This window comes from Mastomys coucha, unplaced genomic scaffold (assembly GCF_008632895.1).
Source record: "Mastomys coucha isolate ucsf_1 unplaced genomic scaffold, UCSF_Mcou_1 pScaffold7, whole genome shotgun sequence".
NCBI classification, from domain to species: domain Eukaryota; kingdom Metazoa; phylum Chordata; class Mammalia; order Rodentia; family Muridae; genus Mastomys; species Mastomys coucha.
Window position 1 is genome coordinate 48649400 of NW_022196913.1, and position 7579 is coordinate 48656978.

Genomic DNA, 7579 nt, shown 5'->3' on the forward strand with positions numbered 1-7579 from the left:
GAGGAGAAGAGGGGAGGGAAGGGGAGAGGAGAAGGAAAAAGGAGAGGGGAAGAAGGAAAGGGAAAGGAGGGGAGGAGAAAGGAAGAGAAGGCAAGGGAAGGTAGAAGAAAGAAGGGGAGTGAAAAGAGGGGAGGGGAGAGAAGAGAAGAAAGAAAAGAGGAGAGGAGAAAGAAAAGAGGAGAGGAAAGGAGAGAAGAGAAGAGAAGAAAAGAGAAGAAAAGAGAAGAAAAGAGAAAAAAAAGAGAAGAAGAGGCAAGAAGAGAGACCACTATAATTCTGTGGCTTCCCACACTAATGAAGGAGGACTCACACTGTGGCTTTCCATGGTGGAGAGTGGTTAACATCAGCCAGCTGGACTCAGCTCTTCCTTGGTCATACAAAATCAAAGCGAGAGCCAGGACATCAAGCACAATACTGCTGACACTCTCCTGGTGAAGAGATGTCACTCCTGGTGCTATGGCAGAGTATTGGTACACCACACCAACCAGTACCACCTCTGTCTCTGATGAGCTGGCCCTGGGGCGTTATAGTTTCCCATGCAAATGACTTTGCACTGACCTGGGATATTGGTTAGGCTTGCCAGAAAACAAGTCAATTGGGTGGGGTGTGTGTGTTGGTGGGGGTAGGATGGGGTGGAGACAGACAGACAGAGGGATGGGGAGAAAGGGGGCAGGGCAAAATTTGATACTTCCTTTGGGGAACTGTTTTCATTATTGTTAAAAAAAAGTAAACAAAGAATACAGGATTACTTCAAAACACGAGATACATTGATAAAATAAAACTTAATTAAAATCACACAATCCCAGAGTAATTGCTGCTGATTTTGTGTGTGTGTGTAATATTTTAGTCTTTTCTTATACATAATGGGTTTGTATACAGGGAGAAAAATCTCGTTCTCTACCTGTGTTGAGCTCTTCACCAGGAGCCCTAAAAATTTAGACTGGCAAAACTCCCAGAAGGTAAAGGCAACAGATTATTTATTAATTATTAATTATTTAGTTAGTTAGCTTTGTTTGCTTTTTTTCTGTTTGATTGTTTGCTTGTTTGAGACTGGGTTTCTCTGTATAGCCCTGGTTGTCCTGGAATTCACTTTGTAGACCAAGCTGGCCTCAAACTCAGAGATCTGCCTCCTTGGCTCTGGGATTAGAGGTATGTGCCACCAGCTAATCAGCAGTTTATTATGATGTGTGTTGTGCTTATCCATGGGAGCTAAAGAGGCATATTTCAGAGTGATGCACTGTATGGATTCTCCAGCTGCAGAGGGTAGTTAGTGACTTGATTTCTACCGTTGACCATATGCTATGTGAATTATTTCCAGGCAATATATTTTTTCTATTACAACAACACCACATACCATTCTTTAATGAATTGTAACTAGATATTAAGAATGTCTAATCTGCTCCCAGCATAAACAAGTCTACCCTGATCACACATTTTCCTACTTGTCCATTTATTGTCTTCTGATAAATGACTAGAAAGTGGGTTACTAGGCAGAGAGAGGAGAGGAGTGTGTGTGTGTGTGTGTATGCACGCACGCCTGTGCATGGTGCTGGGGACTAAATTTGGGGCTTAGTACTAGTACATACTAGGCAAACACTCTGCCACGGCAGTGCTACATCTCTAGCCTGCTGGCAGGCATAATATTGAAAGAACTTAATGCCTATGGATAAGCTGATCTTCAGAAAGATGACACTATTTTAGTAGTATGTGGTTTTCAGATACTGGCATCATATCTATACATATGAATACATGTGAATCATGTTAGGGGAATTAAATTCAACAAATTGGCTCTAAATGTGAAGAGGAAATGAAGCAGTTCAGTCTGAACACTAGTTTAAAAGGAGGTTCCTTTCACAGAAACATTTTCAACGCTCTCCTTTCACTTGTATGCCATTTCCTGTGAGATGTTTACTGCCATGCCAGTGGTATGGCTCTGCTGGCAAAGGGGCTTGACACACAAGCCTGGGCTCAGTCCCTGGAACACATGTAAAAATGGAAGGGAGAACCAAGTCTACAGTTATCCTCTGTCTGATATCTATATCCGTGCTGTGGAATACATAATTCTCCCTCTGTCTCTCTCAGTTTCTGTCTCTCTAAGTCCCTGTCTGTCAGTCTCTGTCTTTCTGTCTCTGTCTCTGTCTCTGTCTCTGTCTCTCTCTCTCTCTCTCTCTCTCACACACACACACACGATTCATTAAGTTTAAACTGTAAACTGTATAATCTTAGAGAAAGACGACTTAATTAAGCACAGGTGAATTTTAAACTAATTCATACACACATGTAAACAGCTGATGGCCCTTGGTGGCTGAGGTCGGGAAGGCTGAGTGATGCAGGAGCTAAATAAAGCTGGAGTGAGTGGTCTTCCTAGTTCTGTAATGCATCCAACAAGAACTCCATAGCACGGATGTGCTCCCCACAGCCATCTTCTCATCAGGTCAGATCGGAAAATCTTGGGCCAAGCTTTAAGGCAGCTTTCCAGCTGGCAGGCAGGGGCGCCTAGAGTGGATATAAAGTGTAGAACTCATGATCCCCATACCTAGGGTATCAGAGGAACAATGGCCTCCTCAACCTTCCGTCCCTAGAGTGGATATAAAGTGTAGAACTCAAGATCCCCATACCTATGGTATCAGAGAAGCAATGGCCTCCTCAACCTTCTATCCCTGAGATGGGACAGACTCCTGTAACAAAAGATGCCCAATAAGAGAAAAATAAATAGAAGTTTAATAACATGCAGGTATCGTGCATACATCAAAAGGCACCCAGGGAAAATAAGTAAGTCTTGTGGAACTGATTTAAATATCGTGTAATACTTATATAAACAAAGAAGCACGTGAAGCCTGATGCCAGGAGCTCTCTGGGAAAGGGATGATGATAAGAGTAAGCTTACCATACAGATATACATACATTGGTACTCCACCAGCTGGTGAGTAATAGCCATCCTTCTTTTCCAGGTTCCAAGAGGGATGGAGACTACAGAGGCACATTTCCTTTAGAGTGTCTTTTCCTTGCAAATGGGTAACATCTTCATTTTTAGAGCCTCTCTGTCTAGAGCTCTTCAAAATGATCCAAATACCAAGAGGACTGCTTGCAATATACAACAAACGACACAATGATAAGCTGCCCAAGCCCCTTCAATTAAATAGCACTGATCGACATTCTCCCAAAGAAGCTCCATTCATTAAACACTCCACAGGTTTGACTGACTGATGAGAACTTCAGCGAAGGTAGAGAAGTTAGAATGGTACAGAGCCAGAGCCAAACTCTCATGGCCTATTGTTATCCCTCTCAATAGCCACGTAATGTCCACACAACCTTCTGACTAGTGGGTACATCCTTTTTGAAGGTATGAACAACCCTCAAAGCCTCCACCAACCCCAAAGCTAAGAGTATCAGGTAGCCTCTGAGACCTGTAGCAGCAATTTCTCCTTTTGTTGAAACCCTCTCTACCTGATGTTGCCACCAACACATTTCAACACTGTGTTGACTTGTGACTTTGTTCTGTTACTAGAAAAATTTCACAGAGACCCAGGATCAGAGGTGAGGAGAACACAACATCTGTCCCAACACGGGGAGTAACTGGGACCAGCAGGACTAGGCACACAGGAACTCTGCCAGCCCCGTGGCTCGGGTTGCTTCTGGTCTGCCTGTGCTGGCCAGTGCCCTGAGCAGACATTGGGCACAAACTCTGCACTCATTCTCAAAACACCCAGAGGAAGCTCCACTCCCAGGTGCTCTAACAAGCCCAGGGTCACAGGATCCCAGAATCACAGGATCACAGAGACAGCTTGACTCTGAGGAGTTCTGACACAACCAGGATCACAGGAAGGACAGACTCCAGTCAGATTTAGCAAGGGCAGGTAGCACTAGAGATAACCAGATGATGCAGGGCAAGCGTAAGAATATAAGCAACACAAACCAAGGTTACTTGGCATCATCAGAACCCAATACTCCCACCATAGCAAGTCCTGGACACACCATCACACTGGAAAAGCAAGATTCAGATATAAAATCACTTCTCATGATGATGATACGGGACTTTAAGAAAGAAAGAAATAGCACCCTCAAAGAAATATGGAGAGCACAGGTAAACAGCTAGAAGCTCTTCAAGAGGAAACACAAAAATTCCTTAAAGAACTACAGGAAAACACAATCAAACAGGTGAAGGAAATGAGCAAAACCATTCAAAATCTAAAAATTGAAATAGAAACAATAAGAAATCAGAAAGAGAGACAACCCTGGAGATAGAAAACCTAGGAAAGAAATCGGGAGTCATAGATGAAAGCATCACCAACAGAATACAAGAGATAGAAGAGAGAATCTCAGGGGCAGAAGACACCATAGAAAACATTGACACAACGGTCAATGAAAATGCAAAAAGCAAAAAGCTCCTAACCCAAAACATCCAGGAAATCCAGGACACAATGAGAAGATCAAACCTAAGGATAATAGGTATAGAAGTGAGTGAAGACTCCCAAGGTAAATGGGCCAGTAAATATCTTCAACAAAATTATAGAAGAAAACTTCCCTAACCTAAAGAAAGAGATGCCCATGAACATACAGGAAGCCTATAGAACTCCAAATAGACTGGATCAGAAAAGATATTCCTCCCGTCACATAATAATCAAAACACCAAATGCACTAAACAAAGAAAGAATTTTAAAAGCAGTTCAGGAAAAAGGTCAAGTAACATATAATATAGGCAGGCCTATCAGAATTACGGCAGACTTCTCACCAGAGACTATGAAAGCTAGATCCTGGGCAGATGTCATACAGACCCTACAAGAACACAAATGCCAGCCCAGGCTACTATACCCAGCAAAACTCTCAATTACCTTAAATGGAGAAAACAAGATATTCCATGACAAAACAAAATGTACCCAATATCTTTCCACAAATCCAGTACTACAAAGGATAATAGAAAACATCAACATAAGGAGCAAAACTACACCCTAGAAGAATTGAGAAAATAACCTTTCAACAAATCCACACAAACCTAATTTCACCTTTTACAACAAAAACAACAGGAAGTAACAATTACTTTTTCTTAATATCTTAATATGAAAATTAATATTACCAACATATTGACTGTCATCCAATGGTCTCTCTAATTTGGTAATTGGAGAAATAGGTCCAATATTATACAATCCATATACACTTTCAGCTTGTTTGTTCGTGACAGTGTCTTGCTGTGTAACAACGTAATGGTCTTGAGATCTTGCTTCTCCGATCTCAGCCTCTCTATTAGTAGGATTGTTTATTTCATGTTTTTACACTCTACTATGGTTTTCAGAACAGCTTGCATATTTTTAAAGTATTTATATACCCAAAAGAAATGTAAACAATTAAATTGGGAGGGGGTTTATAAGAGAACAACAAAGAGTAAGACAATGCTTTGCTTGATGTTTGTAACTCTTGTATCAAGTTACCACAGTAAGTGCCAAGATTTTAAGCTCTATTAAATATAAAATATATGTATTTTATATTTAACATTATATATTTATGTTCATTTAAGAAAACATTAGTAGCGATGTATTGTTTTGAAATATACAGTTAATATGTTTGGAGATATTTAAAATTTATATTGAGAAAAACATGTATTTTCAGTATTGCTGTAGACAAGCATCTACATAACACTGTTAAATTGATTGTTGTTTTATACCAAACAACTTTTATAATACTCATTTTTATTGTTATAATCTTTTATAAATTTTAAAGAATATGACAAAAAAGATATTGTAGGTATTGAAGAGGGGTCTCTGGGAGAAGTTGAGGTACAAAAGAAAAACAATAATGTTATTTAATTCTATTTACTTAAAATATGTTTTTAAATGTTAACAAATTCAGATAAATTGAAATCATGTAACTCTTCTCATTATAATGTAATAAAAAAAAAAAAAGCCAGGCGGTGGTGGTGCACGCCTTTAATCCCAGCACTTGGGAGGCAGAGGCAGGTGGATTTCTGAGTTCGAGGCCAGCCTGGTCTACAGAGTGAGTTCCAGGTTAGCCAGGGATACACAGAGAAACCCCGTCTCGAAAATAAAAAAACAAAAACAGAAACAAAAAAAAAAAAAAAAAAGGAAAACCTCACGGAGCTGTTACCTTGTTGGTATTTAAGTATGCGTGTTCCCTGGCTGTGTTCGCTTATATTTGGCTCTAAAGCAAACTATCTATACTGTCTGAGTTGAGAGCTGTGTTTTGTTTTTTAAAGAAGCATTGACAATAGTATAGTATTTACATATAACCAATGTATGTGCGGCAGATCTTAATCAGTAGATGATGATAAGCACCTAACACGATGTAGGTAATATGTAAATAGCTGCCATATTATTTTTAGGTAATAATTACATAGAAAGAAACCTCTGCTTATAATCAGTGCAGATTTAGTCCCCTCTTCCTTCCCCACAGTATTTGCAGGGTTGGGTGAGACCCAGGATATGATGCATATGGGTGGCCATGTTTCCAGGAGGGACATTCTGGTCTCATGTATTAGACATTCACCTGCACCAGACTTTCTGGACACCACCAGTTGGCTAAACTACTAACTGCTAACTGTTAATCCACTGTGCTAACTGCAAGGGTGGCTATGACTTCTTCATCATGAAAGTCACAGAGGGATTGCTGTTAATGACTCCGGACCTTCGATAACTATGGTCAGAGGCTCGATCAATGTTTACTGCATCGAACTACTTCATTGTTACACTGGGTTGCTCAATAAATGCTTGTTACTTCGAATGGCTCAAGGATGAGACCATCACTTCTCTGTCTGGTGTTCACAGGAAGGTAAGCATAAATGCAATCAACAAGCTGACATCTTGGCACTTAACAAGACAGAAACTGGAGGAAGTAGAATGGGAAGTAGGTTAGGGGTCAAGGAGGTTGAGGGGAAATGATTCACAGATACATCAAAACACCTGACCAACACATGATTTTAACCTGATAATCCAGAGGCAGCTTTACCTGTCCACTTACTAACAGCAGCCGGAGACAGCAATAGAACAGAAAAGAATTCCCACGCAAGATTAAACTGGACGTGAAATCCCTTCAGCCCCCACGATGCTTCTCATCTAAGCTGCCATGGGGCCCCTCTTTAAATACTGACACCAACAAGCCAATTAAGAGCCTGGCTTGCAGAGGGACAATGGAATAGACTGGATTTCATTTTCCACTTCTAGCTGAAGCTGAACAAAAGCCATGGCAATAGGGCCTTCTTGAATAGCCCCTGTTACACATATGTCCCAGCTATAGAACACCAACCCCATAGGTGACAAAAGGGGCTCAAATGGGGAATCAAATATTTTAGAGTTCAGCTGCCATGGGTGAGGGAGGACCCCAGAGACCAGCAGACTAACCTGTTTGGACCATTTCTGTAACTTGTTAGCCAAAATAGTCAGTGACTTGCAATAATTACTTCCTCCCAGAACCCACACAGCACAATAACTCTTAAGCCTTCCTCTTCTGCATTATTAATCACGCACATGGAGCTTTACTTAGCAGGTCCTGGTGTTAGCTTTACTCACAGACTCCGCAGTGCACAAATTAAAGAGGTTTGCTCTGTTCAGTGAAAACACACTATCCATTC

The 7579-nt window shown here is 40.8% G+C and overlaps 1 long non-coding RNA gene across 1 annotated transcript in view; it reads right to left on the minus strand.

Annotated features, from left to right (window-relative positions):
* LOC116082774 overlaps positions 1–7471 on the minus strand; it is an 11089-nt gene extending 3618 nt beyond the window's left edge. Inside the window, exon 1 of the long non-coding RNA XR_004115424.1 lies at positions 7350–7471. This is a non-coding gene — a long non-coding RNA (uncharacterized LOC116082774). The remainder of the gene's footprint in view (positions 1–7349) is intronic.
* Positions 7472–7579: the final 108 nt, after the last annotated feature.